Genomic DNA, 16,654 nt, shown 5'->3' on the forward strand with positions numbered 1-16,654 from the left:
GCATCTTTGGTGGTATGCAGCTGCACCATACAGATGAATTGCACTCTGCAAAAGCATTGCTCACTGTTAATTTTCTGCAGCCTTTGCATTTCACACATTCATGTCTGAGGAAAGATGAAGTTATAAATGACAAAGCAGACAGTACAATGACAAAGCAGACAGTACTATACTATGTATGTTTTTTAGTTGTGGAATAGTGCTTAGCACATTGCGTGATAACCCATGTTTAATTTCTGATCATTATACATGTTGTAGTGACATCACGGGATGTCACTGGGTAATGATGGCCAGAGAAAGGCACGTCGTGTGGTGTATTGACATCGCGGACACCTCTAGGATGTGGGTGTAGTACCGGCCCAAGAGGGGCTCAGTTGGCACTGAGTGATAGCGCTGAATGGCATCACGCTTGGCGTGATCAGTTCAGTCTACAAAGGGCCCCAGATGGGGGCTAAGGGTGGTCACGTGGTCCGGGTTGAGATCCTGCTATAGGGTTCTGGAAGGTGGTCGTGGCCATGGGTGGAGCCGGCCATGCCGCAAAGAATATAAGCCAGGTCCCCCAGAGGAATCGGCGCTGTTGTTCATCCTAAAGAAACCTTCGTCTACGTTCTACGTCCTACAGAGTCTCCAACAAGTGGACCGGGACCCAAGCTGTGGTCCAGTCTGTTGTAGCTAATTACGGTGTAATTAGTGTAGTTAGCCTGGTGACTAGTGTAGTAAATAGTATAGTAACTAGTGTAAGTAGCCTGGTGGTCACCACCATAGGTTGTTATTCTGTCAAGGGGCAGTTACCCCGTGTGTTCGTGTTAATAAATGTGTTGCTTCCAAAGAGTACGTCTGCAACTCAGTTGAACTCACTACACATGTACTGTATAGGTAATATGAAGTAAACATGTACATATATAGTTAGTACTTTGTTAATCGTATTGTTATGAGCACATGCATGAGTATTTTAGCCAGACAATGTGAAATACTGTATTCGATGTTCACCGGGTGAGGTTTGCAGGCAACGGACAGGTCAGTACTGGCAAGAGCCACAGCATACGAATCTTAATTACTGGGGAGAGCTGTCACTGGGCATGGCAGACTGGCCTGGAGAGATATGCTTCTATTAGGGCCTTTTAAACCTCCCTCTAGCCACCCCCTCCCACCCTTTCATCTGCCCTTTGACCTCAAACTCCATTAGCTCATTGTTTTAGTGGGGAGCAATATTGCGCTAACAACTTCACCCGTGCTTGGCATTGATCCTGCCCTTTCTCGGAGTTAGTGAGCGGTGGGAAATGGCCACATTCCCTACCCTACCTGTGCGTGAATGACTCACCTTCCTTGATTATAAAAATTAGGCCATGCAATCGTATTGATACCTGACCCAGGGATACATGCATAACTGGGGCGTGTTTGTCTCGCCTGCCTCTAAATTATGCTAATTAGGCAGTGCAACGGCTCTGCATGTATAACATAATGTATATATGTTGAACTTCATTTACACAGTACGTAGCCAACCGTGCAAATCGGAGGTGCGGTGGAAGGACAACAAATTAAGCACAAAAATCAGTTCTAAAAACGTTAAGTTCAATCTTGATTTCAAAGTATATATCTTCCAGTGGCTTCCTAATATAGGAAGAACGTTCCAATGCACGCATCTAAAAGCGTGTGATGCAGTTGACCCATCTTTGTTAGATGACTTCGATGCCTGACTCTATGAGCCAATTTAGGCTGTGCAACGGCTCTGGCTTATAACTTGGGGGGCGGAATGTGCAAGCAAACTGAAAGGGATTGCCTGATTTACCTGCCTCGACTGCACAAATTGTGAAACCCAGAAAACTACAGCCCAGTCATTCCCCCGCACCTTTTTATGCCCGCGCCGCCTCCCACCCCCCTTGCCCCCATGACGCTCAGTCTCGGGACCTTTGAGGTAGCCAGTCTTACCTGGGGTGGCCCCATATCAAACTTCACCTGACAGCTATGAAATGTGGTAGATTTTATTTTCTTATCCACATTAGGGAACCCCTTGGCCTGAGGTCGCTCGCTAAGCAGGTTGATGTCGGGATGATGGTTTTAGGGCTTACACCCCAGGTACATGTACGTGGCGTTCGTGATATCCTTTGGGAGCGGTGGTGTAGCCATTAGCGTGCTGCCCTACGAACTCGACGAGACTGATTTCGATTTCACGCTCATGGCCAATACCGGTGACGATTATCTGAACTGGTCCTGGGCCTCCCCTAGGTCGACTCAGCCTCCAATGAGTACCTGGTGTGGTGTGTGAACATCACCACTGGGGAGACAAAGGCGGCCGGGCGTGGTTTTGGCCACCCACCCACTTGTGTACCGTTCCAGGCTTCATAGGTGCTCGCTAACAGCACCTGCCCCTGCAGTCTGTTTAAGTTATATGGGGGATCTGTCTTTTTGTGCTTTGGGGTTCTTCCTCGTGTGTCTGTGTGGCCATAGCATCACAGGCTCAATGCGCATCCTAAACTCCCACAACCCGTGTCAGCTCACATGATAAAGGGGTCCTATCAAGGAAAGGCTGCAAGGAACCTGCATTGCATCTGCGGTGGTGATACAAGTGTATTGAGTCATTCAAAGACACTATTTAGGAGGCAACAACGTTTATTCTACTCTTTATGCAACCCCGTTACACACATGGGACTAAATACACCTATCTCTCACTCTTGTTACACATAGGACCACAATACACCTATTTCTCTCCCATACGGGATAACTATAATTGGGTCAGAGCAGTCAACGTGCTGCCTGACCCACGATGTCGAAGACGGAGACGAAGACGTAACACTTGGGTTCCACTTCACCTGCAGACAGCCCCGATATACAATCGGAGCTTCACTTTTATCCTTCTCGGCGTGGCCTGGCTCCACCCTCGGCCGTGCCTACCTGTGGAATATTCCCGATGGTTTCAGGCAACATCACACCTGTTCCCTCTCTGGCTCCGCCCTTAACCTCTCTCTGGCTCCGCCCTTCGGGAACTCTCTAGACGTTTCTCAGTTACTCTTCCCATGTCCCCTCATTCACCTTTGGCCCATATTCCTCACCCCGGCCCATCACATGCTTAACCCGGTGCCGGGGTGACTTGTCGCCACATGCCCCCTACCGCCAGCTGCCCTCACCACACTACCCCAGTGAACGACTATGTGGCGATTACCTGCGGCACTGGCGGAGGCTACTATCCCCTACTCTGCTAGTAGGACTCATCTGGGATGACCATTAAGGTCTGAATTTATCTGTAATAAGGTAAGCACTGATAAGGGGTTGAGAGTTATGCAACTGTCCTAAATGCTGTCTTTTGCTGCGTGCTGGGGTGAATGGCCACTGACACAGATGGTTCTGTTGAAATACTATACACTAAACCCACGGGTGTTGGGAGCACTAACCCTACTTACCATTGATATGTTTGAGGTGGTGACAGGACATGTTTATAAATATATTGACGTCTCAAATGTTGTGTTAATATGCTGTTCACATTATTGTTGGCTTATTTTAACACTATTCACAAATGATTCCGCGATAAATTAGTGGAATATGAGGTTACGATGTTTTCTAAGACCAAAATGGTCCAACTCTACCATGTGAAAGGACTTTTTTTTAAACACACAAAAGTAATTTTCTACTAACAAATCACTACAGCACAGCTATGTGAGCTAACCTTTGTAATGTAAATACTCAAATAAATGCTAAAATATAACTTACCTCGGCTCCATCTGCAGCTCCACTCCTGCAGCTTTGCATTAGCCCTGTGTCCACTTTTATGGATCACAGTTCGAGGTCTGCGAAGCATTTTTTATCCGGTGCGGTCTGCAGCGAATTACAGTAACAGTTGTGAACCACCAATAATCAGCGAATTACAGGAATCAGAAGATTATCGGATTGCGTTTTGTGTATTTGTGCTGTAGGTAGTGTATATTATTTGGTTTGAATAATAACAGGGCGCTAGCCCTGTTATTTTCCAAACAGCATTGACACATACAATATACTATCAATAAAAAAAAACACAAGAACAAGAATCTAAATCATTGCAGAAAATGTGCCGGTGTGGACCCTATGACCTGACTTTTTTATACGTCAAACGTAATATAATTTTATTTTTGTTATGTCAAATTTCATCAGTGTATAGATATTTTCATTGTGCTGCTTGCTGTTCTGTTGTCTACATGTAGATTTCACCACTTAGAGTTATGAAAGATGAATTAAATTAAAACTGAAAGCATAGGTCATCAATTGCAAATTATGCTGTCTATTCTTTTTCAAATAAATGTACGTGCTTTTTTAATAGCTGGACGTCCATAAATATCTAGAAAAAAATCCTAACGATTAACGGAATGTTGGGTTCGTTCTTCTTTGAAATCAGATGTTCCGTTCTTCAGGTATTTCAACATTAAAATATCACGAATCATAGATGTGCGAGAAAAAAACCCTTACATATGTGTTGAACTTACATAAGTACGCCGATGTGGCACAATGGTTGCATATGGCTGAAAAAGCTGACATTTCCAAGGGGAGTGAACGAAGTAACACCCAACTATGGCATGTGTGTTTTTGTGTTTGGTTTGTTATCCATTCCCCACATCTCCGATTTTCACGGTGAGTTATGTACGGTGCGAAAGAAGATCAAAAACATAGAATCGTTTCTTCAATTCATATAAGACGGCTATCACTTATACTGTGTAACCATTTTTTTTATTCCTGGGTAATAAATGTTATTTCCTAATTGCTTATGCCTCAAAACCACAGAAAATCGCTATTATTCCCCACAAACCTTGCTTTTCTGACCAGGACAGTGATATTTTGAAATTGACCTATTTTCCAGAATATTCCAGATAGATTCAGAAGACGTTGTAGACCCAGATGACAATGTCAGAGGTGGAGCTGAGGAGAGAAACCCACACTACCCCAACCAGAAAGACCTCAACGACTTGATCAGAAATCTTGGTCTCACCAAGCCCAATGCCGAGCTTTTGACATCTAGGCTCAAGCAGTGGAACTTGTTGGATGAAAGTGAGCAAGTCGCAGATCAAGCGTCACCAACCTTTTTGCAGCTTCTTCACCCATCAAAATGGGCTCTGCTTCTGCCACAATGTTACCAGTCTGTTCGAGGCAATCGGAATCGCCTGTAACCAGAATGAGTGGCGCCTCTTCATTGACAGCTCATCCAGGAGCCTCAAAGCCGTGCTGCTCCATAATGGTAACAAGAACCCGACTCTTCCCCTGGCTCACTCGGTGCACCTCAAAGAGGATTACAACAGCATCAAGACCTTCCTGGACACCTTAAAGTATGATGAATATGGCTGGGAGGTCATCGGAGACTTCAAAATGGTGGCATACCTGATGGGTCTCCAAGGCGGTTTTACCAAGTTTCCCTGCTATCTTTGCTTTTGGGACAAAAAGGACACCAAGGCGCACTACCACAGGCGGGACTGGCCACAGCGGACCGAGCTCTCTGTGGGGAGGAACAACGTGAAGTGGGAGCCACTGATGGACCCCCGGAAGGTGCTGATGCCACCACTGCAGATCAAATTGGTCCTTATGAAACAATTTGTCAGAGCTGTAGATAAGGAGTCGGCAGCCTTCAAGTACCTTCAAGACTTCTTCTCTAAGCTGTCTGAGGCAAAGGTCAAATCTGGTGTCTTTGTCAGACCGCAGATAAATAAGATCCTGGAGTGCAATGAATTCCCAAAGAAGCTCATTAGTAAAGAGAAAGCGGCTTGGGACAGTTTTGTCGCAGTGGTTCGTGGCTTCCTGTGCAATCACAAGGTCGAAAACTACGTGGAGCTTGTTGAGACTCTGGTGAAGAACTACAGCACAATGGGCTGTAGGATGTCCCTCAAAGTCCATATCCTTGATGCTCATACTTGATGCTCATCTTGATAAATTCAAGGAAAAAATGGGAGGGTACTCGGGGGAGCAATGCGAGCACTTCCACCAGGATATGTTGGACTTTGAATGCCGCTACCAAGGACAGTATAACGAGAACATAATGGAAGACTACATTTGGGGGCTGATTCATGAAAGTGATTTATAGAATAATCGTAAGTCTCGAAAAACTACTCACTTCTAAATCTTTTATAGTCATTTTTGTATTACTTAAGTATAAGACACAAATTCGCCCGTTTTCTCATTGAAAATATGTAAATTTCAAAATATCACTGTCCTGGTCACAAAAGCAAAGTTTGTGGGGAATAATAGCCATTTTCTATACTATTTAGGCATAAGCCATTACGAAATAACACTTACTACGCAGGAACAAAAATTGTGTTACATAGTGTTATTACAGCTGAAAACTGTATTCCTACACCCTCACAGTGAATCATCATTGCATGCAAGCCATTAACAGTGTGCTCCTGAGCAGTAAGCTGAACCTCCGTGTTAGTATTTTATTGTTACAGACATATTAAATCTACATGTGGCATATGTAATGGACCCTGCCTCATCATTATAGAAATGCTACACATCAACAACTTCTATTTGTTTGTTTGAGAAAATATATCTAGTCTACAGTTGAGTGTTATCTGTGCATGCAGGTATCCATTGATTTACAAAAAGGATGCGTTCCTCAAAAAACACTTTTAAAACAATATTTCGTAAATCAGAATGACTTTTCCACTTTCATTTAATAATAAAAAGTTAGGAATATGTTTTGGACAGTCATTACAACTCTACTAACCCAAAAATATACACCTATATGACTCACGATACCGTAAAAAAAATACAGAACACAAATATGAAAACGGTTGAATAATAATGAATAATAAAAAGTACCTTTTCAGGCAATTCGCCTAAAAATCTGCTGCATGTTGGAATGACTGTAAAGGTGATGTAGAGGCGTTATTGTTGCACTATAGGAACACCTTGACACTATCCCGGATGGATGACGCAGCCTCCCGGTGGCTCTTGTTTGATGATCTCATGGCGCATGTCGAAGTCAAATTTAGTTTACGCGGAAATTCGATTTTGTCAATCGAAAAGTGTCCGGAATTACGTGAACAAGAAATTTTGTAAACCAAACATTCATAAATCAAGAGATACTTCAATGAGATGTGAATAATGTGGGCATTTTAAGGCGAGCTTACAGGCTTGGATATTCCTCTATAGCAAGTTAAACCGTCGGTACGTGTTTCAACTGCTGTGAAAGTAGTTTGGTCCCAGTCATCTATTTTTGGAATGAAACTAAACTGAGAAAATATGCGCTGTTCCAGAAGTTATCATCGTTGCACACTTGAGAAGTATTCCAAAGCGACAAGCGTGAATGAAATTACGTACTAAATATAGAACAGTTGGCAAAGCAGGCCATTCTGCTATTAAGTCAAAGATTTTAAGACATGCCGTTAAATTTATGTTCCCCCATTAGCAATTATAATTTAATAACAGCATTGTGCAGCAGTGATGTTTTTCATAAAACAGCTGCGTGTCGGTCTCAGTTGCGTAAATTCCATTTCATGCACGCCTGCCTCTCTAGAAAAATGCCTCAAACTTTCATCTGAGGTCTCAGATATTGTTAAGGTCTCCACCGGGCTTGTGGTGTTGATCCTGGCTATAGGTGCCAGCCAAATTAAAAGTGGAGGCACTTGGGGAGATGCCTCTACCAGATGGCTTTTTCCTTCTACCCATTAGGAGAGCAATCTGCTCAGTAATGCCATTTGCATTTAAAACAATCAGAGCCCACTTATATTGATCACCACTATTGAGGACTGTCTCTTGAGGAAAAAAAACATTAGTGCCCATCATTAGAAACATTCTTGAAATTGAGCTCCGATTTTGCCTATGACATATGGTCCCACTGAGCATATTTTAAAAAAAAATGTCTGAAGTGTCGGGTCTGGGTTATTTTTAATAATATGCTTATTTTCACAATAAACAAAATACACATAATTATCACCGAGGTAGATGCCATCATGTTACGACATCAATTGTGTCCGGTAACAAATACATGGTGATATAACTCGCACACATGAACACACTCTGCCTTGTGCAATTTGTGCAGTTATGTAAAGGGAACCATATAGCAAACCATTCGTCCCATAATGTACAAAAACATTTTTGTGCTGACAGGGTGTGCTGCAGATTACAGGAGGAATTCGGCACACGACTCACAGTCAATTACCATTGTTTTAAGTCAAATATATATAAAATCCTACACTCTCTTTTAACTTTTTAAAACTATATACACATCTATATTTCTATAGCTACAGGTACAAATGGGGTATTGTTTGAAGCATGTTGCCTGAGGGTGTGCAAACAAAAATAAAAAAGCATTCTTAGACCTTTTGCTCTATTGGTATGCCAGTGGAATCCCAATCATGAAATCCTGAAATCAAATCCTGGTCAGGTTTAACACGACCCTGATGTAGAGATAGCCACTGATCAATGCTTATTGTAGCTTTCAAATATCTTGCAATGTATACTTTTTTTAACAATTCATCAATATCATATTTACGAGAATATGCGTATCTTGATATTATCGTTTAATATAATGATTGCTCTCCATCCAGAATTGAACATATCTTGCTATGAGTGGTTGTAATGAAAACACTCGTGTTTTTGAATTAGCTGGAATCTTAAGTGAGCTCAAATAACAACATTGGAATGCCATTGTAGTGACATCGCTGGATGTCAACATGCTGGGTGCAGTGCCGGCCCTAGAGTGGACCGGTGAGCGCTGAATATAATACCGCTTGATGGCACCACGCTTTGTGGACAGTGCCGACCCTACAGGACAGGGTTTGTGGGTGCCGGCCGAAGGATGAGGTTACGTGAGCCCATGGCACTCTGGTTGACCCGGGAGGACACGTGACCAGTTAAGTTGACAAAGAAGCCCCAAGAGGGGGCTGGGGGTTACTAGAGGATTCTGGAAGGTGGACGTGGCCAAGGGCGGAGCCGGCCACGCCACAGAGAATATAAGCCGGGTCCCGAGAGGGACCAGGGTTGTTGTTCATCCTGGAAGAAACCCTTCGTCTACGTTCTCTGTTCAATGAGTCTCCAACACGTGGACCCAGGCCGAAGCTATCGGTCCCGATCCATAGTAGCAGATACGTTGTAACTAGTGTAGTTAGCGTGGTGGTCACCACCATTGGTTGTTATTCTGTTAAGGGAAAGTTACCCCGTGTGTTGGAACTGAATAAATGTGTTGCCTCCAAGTCTACGACTCAGTTGAATCCATTACACCATTATTACTCGTGCTACAATGAGAAATTACATTGTAAGAGTTGTAATACTACATTCGGTGATGCAGTCCATTTATTTGAGCTGAGGTTCACGATTCATCTGGCTTGCCCCATGGACCCAGGGATCAGGAAAATTAGCGCTGGCAATGTTCCCACTGAGCGGACAGGGCGTACAGCCTGTGATGTTACAGATAATGAGATTAGGGTTTCCCCTGTTTTTTTTGTAACAAAACAGGTGTTAAGATTTACACCATTGGAACCTCATTTGCCAGTAAAAATTTGATAATTGGTTTTCTACCCTTCTATCTGGCAACAAAACTGACAACTTTTTTTACAAGGAGTCATGTTTACATAGACCACAATACCTACAGTCATCCTGCATACCAATCTCAGTGATCAACACAACCAAACACAGCATCATACTTGATCAGTGGGTCACCCTAGGACACTTACAGCTGGTGAAATCTGTGTATCCAGCAGCAGCAAGACCTGTGGCGTATCACCAAGGCACCCCTATTCAGGATCAGACATGCCAACAAACACAGGATGACCACACAACTGGTGGAGCAAAAGCTAAGGGGCTGCAGCTGAGGCCAAAAGTTCAAGAGCAGGGCGAACAAGTAAACCCGTAAAAACAAAGTTTTTCACTATAAATCCTTATTATGCGTGGCGGCTAGAGTCCTCTCGTCCTCTGGCTTGAGATGGCTGCCACCTATGCGTCAGATGATTGTCTGCCACCATTAAGCAATTGGTAATTAAATATTTAATTTGTTTTCCCTAAACAGTGTAAAATTTTGGATCTTTTTTCACGAAAATTAATTGTCACACACAACGAGTCTGTGTGGAAAATGTCAGCTCGATTGGATCACGGGAAGTGGGTTAAAAAACGAGCGAAAGATTTGCACGGTCCTAAGCAAGCAAGTGAACTTAATATAAAGGATTAAAAAATATATTCGCCTGTGGAGGACGCGGGGATCGATCCCGCGACCTTTGGCATGGGAAGCGAGGGCGCTACCAACTGCGCTACTCCGCCACAGCCTGTGCAGGGGTTACGCTCTGGGCTCTTACACTCTGACGTTCAGCCAAAGCCATGAATGCGTTCTATTTGAATATATGTAAAATACATTTTTTTTGCCTAAAAAGTGTAAAATTTTGGGAATTTTTTTTCACGAACAATAATTGTCTGACACAACGAGTCTGTGTGGAAAATGTCAGCTCGATTGGATCACGGGAAGTGGGTTAAAAAACGACCGAAAGATTTGCACGGTCCTAAGCAAGCAAGCAAGCACGCAAGCAAGCAAGCAAGCACGCAAACTTAATATAAAGGATTTAAAAATGGAACCCACTGGTAAAACTGGACCACCTAACAAAGGAGCAGAAAATTGCCACCAAAATGATGCTCAGAGAGCAATGCCATTTTTTTTCTAGGGATGGGAGCATACCTTCATTGAAAATGCATATCACCCTCATCACCAGCAGCAACACGAAGAACCCCGAGCCCCTCACGGGGCCCCCGTTATATTGGCCTGGGCTGGGGCTGGCTCCGCCCCTCGCCCCACCCACCTTCTAGATCTCTGGAGCTCTTTCCCGAAGGCTCCCTGAGAGCTCTTTTAAAACACGTGACCGTCCAGCGGCCCCCGTCCACCGGTGCCCCCCTCCAATATCATCTAGCCATCATGGCTAGGAACGAGGTAAAGAAGCATAATGAGAGAGACACCGTGAATCAGGAACAGATCAACAATAACAAGATGCATAACGAATCCAATGACCGTAAGGTAAGTAAATGATAAGACATCAATGGAATCTAACGGATTTCAAATGAGTACGCGACGCCAGCCCATCCCCTGCATCGGCACGAGGCCCCGCTGGCTGCGACCCAGCAGGAGGCAGAAGCGCGGCGGAATTCGCATTTGTCGCAGCAGGTGAAGGCCCGGCCAGAGCAGGGTCATCAGCAACCGGGGTCCTCAGGGTCTGCGAGTCTGGGCAAGGCAAAACGGGCCCCTTCGGGGGTTCAACCGGCAACTGGGGTGGCACATCGGATGCATCAAACACTGGCAAGGTAATCGCTGGGGATGAAGGATCGACGCGCGGAGAAAAAAAAGTTTCAACTGAGACGTGTGGACGTACCAACGGCGCGGACCCGCCCGAATACGTACACATTGAGGATGTCGTATTTCTATCAATTCAACAGGCCCCTGCCATGGCCTGTGCAGCTTGGGAGAGGTGCACACTGGCACCTGGGGGCAATGGAGCTAGGCCCGGTCGCCCACAGCCCACGGCATGTCGCGATGCGACCAATGAACACACCGCTCGTTACGAGCCTGGGTTTTGGCCGTGCCGATTCGTGTCGCCTCCCGTGCTTCTGTGACACGGCAAACAGAGTCGCGGACGTGTTCAGGGAGGGTCTGCGCAGGTCCTTTAGTGAGCGCTCCCAGTTGCACGCCAATCGGTGGCACGTTCTCCCGGCCATACATGAGGAAGAACGGCGAGTACCTGGTGGAAGCATGCAGGGCCATACGATAGGCAGACAGCATGCTAGGGCTGTGGAGATCCCAATCGGCTTGTTTCTCACTTACAGTGTGGCAGAGCATGGCAGACAAGGTACGCTTCAATCGCTCAACCATCCCATCCGTTTGCGGGTGGTAAGGCAAAGTCCATATCTTCTTAGTGCCCAAGGCATCACACACATTACGTAGCAACTTAGACGAAAAATTACGGCCCTGGTCCGTAAGCAATCATTCCGGTGCACCTTTGTCCATCACGTAACCATTCAAAAACGCATCCGTGATGGAAGACGCCGATTGATCGGGCAAGGACCAAGCCATTGGCCACTGTAAGAAATATTGCACCCCCACTAACAATAATTTATTACCCCTGGCGGTAGGAGGAAAAGGCCCGAGGATATCAAGAGCCACCAGTTTGTTAATCCGCGTAACCTGAATTGATTTCAAGGGTGGAATATATTTCTGGCACAGTGGTTTCCGCCGAGCGCATTCAAGGAAGGCCTGAATATCCTTGGCGACATCGGCCGTCATGCCGGGCCAAAAATAATCCCTCTGTAGCGTGAGTAAGGTTTTCTGCATGCCGAGGTGTAACAATTTCTCGGCCTGCAGCACCCGAATCAACTCATGCTGAAGCGCGACGGGAACCACCAGATGCTAACCGCCCAACAAATCGTCTCTCCACATCAATAGACCGTCCTAGAAGGCCGCCTGCAGGGAGTCGTCCTTGGACGAGGACACATGCGACCCGTCAGCCCAACACCGCAACGAAACCAACGAATCGTCCAATAGTTGCTCGCGTACCCATACCGAGCACGGCAGGTGTAAAGCCCTGTCAGCCGGCCCTGGGCTGGCATGGTCCGTGGAATTCGCCACCGCAGACATAACAGGCCGAGGGGGCTGAGAGAGACGTGTGCACCGATTAGTGCCTGATGCACAGGCACAAGGGGACCCCTGTGGCAACCTGGAGAGCGCATCCACATTGCTATGACGAGAACCCTTACGGTAACGTATGTCAAAGGAGAATTCCTGCAATGTCTCAAGCCATCGAGACAGCTGGCCAGATGCTTGTTCAATCTTCAAGGAATACTGTAGGGCAGCTTGGTCAGTGTGTACAATACATTTTCTACCGTACAGGTAAGGACGATATTGGCAAACGAAATGGACGATCGCCAATAGTTCCCTACGCGTAACACAGTAGCGACTCTCAGCCGGAGAAAGGACATGGCTACCATATGCTACAACCCTTTCCACGCCATTTTTGGACTGGGACAAAACGACGCCAGGATAAAGGGCAAGGAGAAGTCAGGATAATAAAGCGTCGGCGCGGTCACCAACCGATCCCGAAGGGTCCTGAATGCCTGCTCCTCCTCCGTCCCCCATTTCAGCCTCTGATTCTTTGCCATGAGGATGTGTAGAGACTTTGCGATGGTAGCAAAATTTGGAACGAACCAATAGTAGTAGGACGCGAACCCGACAAAACTACGCACATCCCCCACAGAGGTGGGGGTCGGCCAGTCATGAATGTAAGAAGTTTTGTCCGGGTCCATGGCGACGCCGTCGGAGCTGACAATGTGTCCTAAGTAACGCACGTAACGTTGCAAAAGATGACACTTCTTAGGTTTAAATTTGAGATTAGCGGAACGCATTCTGTCGAAAACAGACTTCAATCGCCGTAGGTCCTCCTCGAACGTACGACTGAACACAATAACGTCGTCTAAGTATATGAGACACGTGCCCCATTGCAACCCAGCCAAAACCAGCTCCATCAAGCGTTGAAACGTGGCGGGAGCAGAATTCAATCCCATGGGAAGACAGTTCAGTTGAAATAGTCCCTGAGGCGTACAGAACGCTGTTTTCGGCTTTGAAGAATCATCGAGGGGCAGCTGCTAAAACCCGGAAGAAAGATCGAGGGTGTAAAATATATTTTGCTCCTGACAACGCATCGAGGGAATCGTCCGTCTATGGCAGAGGGTACGCATCTGCCACGGAAACCTTATTAAGCTTATGGAAATCCACGCAAAACCCGAGTTTACCATCCTTTTTCTTAACGAGAACAACAAGTGCACCCCAAGGGCTATTAGATGGAGAAATTATGTCAGAGGCCAGCATCTCATCCACCGCGCAGCGCACATGGTCCCTCTCAGAGGGACTCAGCCGGTGTGGATTCAGTCATATAGGGCTCGCCTCCCCAGTATCAATGTGATGGGACAAGAGCGATGTGCGCCCCAAATCAAAATCATTCCTGCTAAAAACGTTGGCGTAGTTGGATAGCAGTGCCCATAGCGCGCTGCGTTGGTCAGCGGCCAAAGATGAATTTTCCTGGCACAATCCCGCGATCCAATGATCATCGGACATCGCACTGGAATTAATCGCCCCAGCCAATGTTCTAGGTCGGCTCTCATCGTGATCTGTAAAAGCAGTAGTGGCATGAGCCAAAACCATACTGGCCAAAACACCTTCCGGACCCCCATTCAAAACTTGCAAAAAGGGGGTCTGACCAGCCCGGATAATCTTCTGAGCCCCCACAAGAGCAAGACTCTTGGTGGCGGTGTTTGACGGGGACAACAGTACGCCTGCCGCCGCGTTTACTTTGTCGAAACGTTCCCGGTATTGTAATGGAACGAGCATTTGGGAGCCCGGAGGAATCTCAACCGTGACATCCACAAGCACCTGCACAGCCACGCATGGCGAGGGATGACTAAACTGGGATGGCAAGAAAAATATCTTACGACCTGCTGGCAACTCCAGACAGCCCTGATCGACAAGGATTTTAACCGGCATCTTACGAAGAAAGTCGGTGTCCAACAAGCAGGGCACCGCCAAGGACCTGGAAATCAAAACCATCCCCGACGCAACAACATTTTCCATGGCGACATGGGCCTCCACCTGTCCGACAATGCCTATACTATCACCATTAGCAGCAATACATGCATCGAAAGCCGGCTGCACCCACGAGGCGGGAATAGAAAGGAGGTGAAAAATGACATCATAGATAATAGTGGCAGACGCTCCGGTGTCCACTAATATTCGAACGTCCACCCCCTGTATAGAACCAGGCACTTGGGAGGATCCTGTCGCAGCTGCCACAACACGTCGTGCCAATTTCCTCCATTGCGTTATCGAACGCAGCGAACCCCCAACAGCCTCGTGTGAATCGCGAAGCGGTGGATTACTACTCTTTGGTAAAGTTACGTAGGTAAAAAATACAATAAAATAAATGAAAACAGCTCAATTAAATCACGACCTTTCGGAGGCAACACAAGCTTCCGTCTTCAGGTGGAACCATTACAGCTAAGATGACTGTATTAAGTGAAGAGAGCTAATAGAGAAACGCGACTATATAGGGTAAGAGGGGGGGAGAGGAGCCAAGGGGGGGTGCCGTGTGGAATCGGGGGGGGATGCTAGGCTGAGTTAAGCTGATTAATAACATCTATTCATTATGCAGGAGAGGGGAGGAGGGTGAGTATTGGGGTACCATGAGTCGGGGGGGGGGGGATGCTAGGATGAGTTAAGCCAATTGATAACATCTATTCATTATGCAGGATAGGGGCGGAGGGTGAGTATTGGGGTACCGTGAACAAAGGGGCAGAAGGTGAATTGATTAATATGAACGGTAAGTTAAGCTGATCACTATTAAAACACTGTACATCAAATTTCTGAGTGATGGTAGTGTATAAAGCTGGGAGTAAAAAGAATGGAAATATGGATATGACTGTAAAACTATAAAAAAACAGCTAAAGCTCAACTTGGTTAATTACATCCTTCCAATGATTGCTCAATTGGAATCCATCCTCTCGGTTGAAGTTATGTCTATGTTTGTATATCTGGATGGCTTCATGGACAAATCTTTGGTAGTATCCAGGAGGCTTGCAGAGTACCTTAGTATCGGAGAATGCAATGTCATGAGAACCAGCAGTATTATAACAGTGGTCAGCTACGGCCGAAAAATTCATCCTGCCGTGCTTCAAATCCGATTTGTGCTCGTGAATGCGGTAAAACATATGTCGTTTCGTTTCTCCGATATAACAATCACCACAGGTGCAACTCAGTTTGTAGACACCAGGGTATTGTAAGTCAGGAATTACATTCTTTACGGATGGGATCAGATCACGGATCTTGTGTACTGTACTGAATCGGACCTGGATCTTGTGTTTGTTTATAATTAATTTAGCTTAATTTAGTTGTTTTCATTTATTTTATTTTTTACCTACGTAACTTTACCGAAAAAACCAAAGAGTATGAATCCTTGCAGTCACGAAAGCTTCAAATCTAGAACGGTGGGTTACTACGCACGTCGGAAGATGCATGAGATGTCAATTGATGCCGGGTGTCTGATGCGTGCCTGGCCAGGGTCGCGGTCTGTCCATGGAGGCGGCGCCGAAGATGAAGGCCCGGGAGGCGGTGGAGGATGGGGGCGACTCCGACAGTCACGTGCGAAGTGGCCCAAGCGGCCACACTTCAAGCACGTCATCCCAGCCCGCCGAATGGCCCCATCTCTGTCCCCGTGTGGTTTAGAGGACCCTCCCCGACGCGTATCAGGTCCCCGCCACGGATCCCAGCGAGGCGCGGCAGCGGCTAGGTCTCCGACCCCCGCGACGTCCGGGATGTTGACGACTTGAGATGGCACCCATCCCATCGGTTCACCATCCTTGGCAGGGTCTCCTGTCCAGGCGGCCATCTGCGCCCAACGGCTAAAGTTATCCTGGGTGTCGAGGCACCTGGCGGCCCACCGGGATGTTAGCGGCTCATGACCGCACACAGGCATCGGGGTAAGCGGCCATCGCGAGTGCCAACAGAGCACCCCGGTAGGCAAGCGGAGACTCGTTGGTCCTCCGCCGACGATGCACAAACTTCCTCTGAGTGTCTGAAGGTGGTTCATAAACTTCCGCCATCTCAGCAAACGCGCCCTTCAATGTCTTTTTTTTATCAGAGGGAATGTAGCGGAACACCGCTAGTGATACGTCGTCGAGGAGTGTAGGT

General features: G+C 46.5%; 1 long non-coding RNA gene across 2 annotated transcripts in view; it reads right to left on the reverse strand.

Moving 5' to 3' along the window:
- The window catches only part of LOC144936742 (uncharacterized), a 204,886-nt gene extending 188,560 nt beyond the window's left edge, over positions 1-16,326 (reverse strand). For both annotated transcript variants that reach the window (XR_013637464.1, XR_013637465.1), the window contains exon 1: positions 16,017-16,326. This is a non-coding gene — a long non-coding RNA (uncharacterized LOC144936742). The remainder of the gene's footprint in view (positions 1-16,016) is intronic.
- Positions 16,327-16,654: the final 328 nt, after the last annotated feature.

Source organism: Lampetra fluviatilis, chromosome 17 (assembly GCF_964198595.1).
Source record: "Lampetra fluviatilis chromosome 17, kcLamFluv1.1, whole genome shotgun sequence".
Classification (NCBI taxonomy): Eukaryota; Metazoa; Chordata; class Hyperoartia; order Petromyzontiformes; family Petromyzontidae; genus Lampetra; species Lampetra fluviatilis.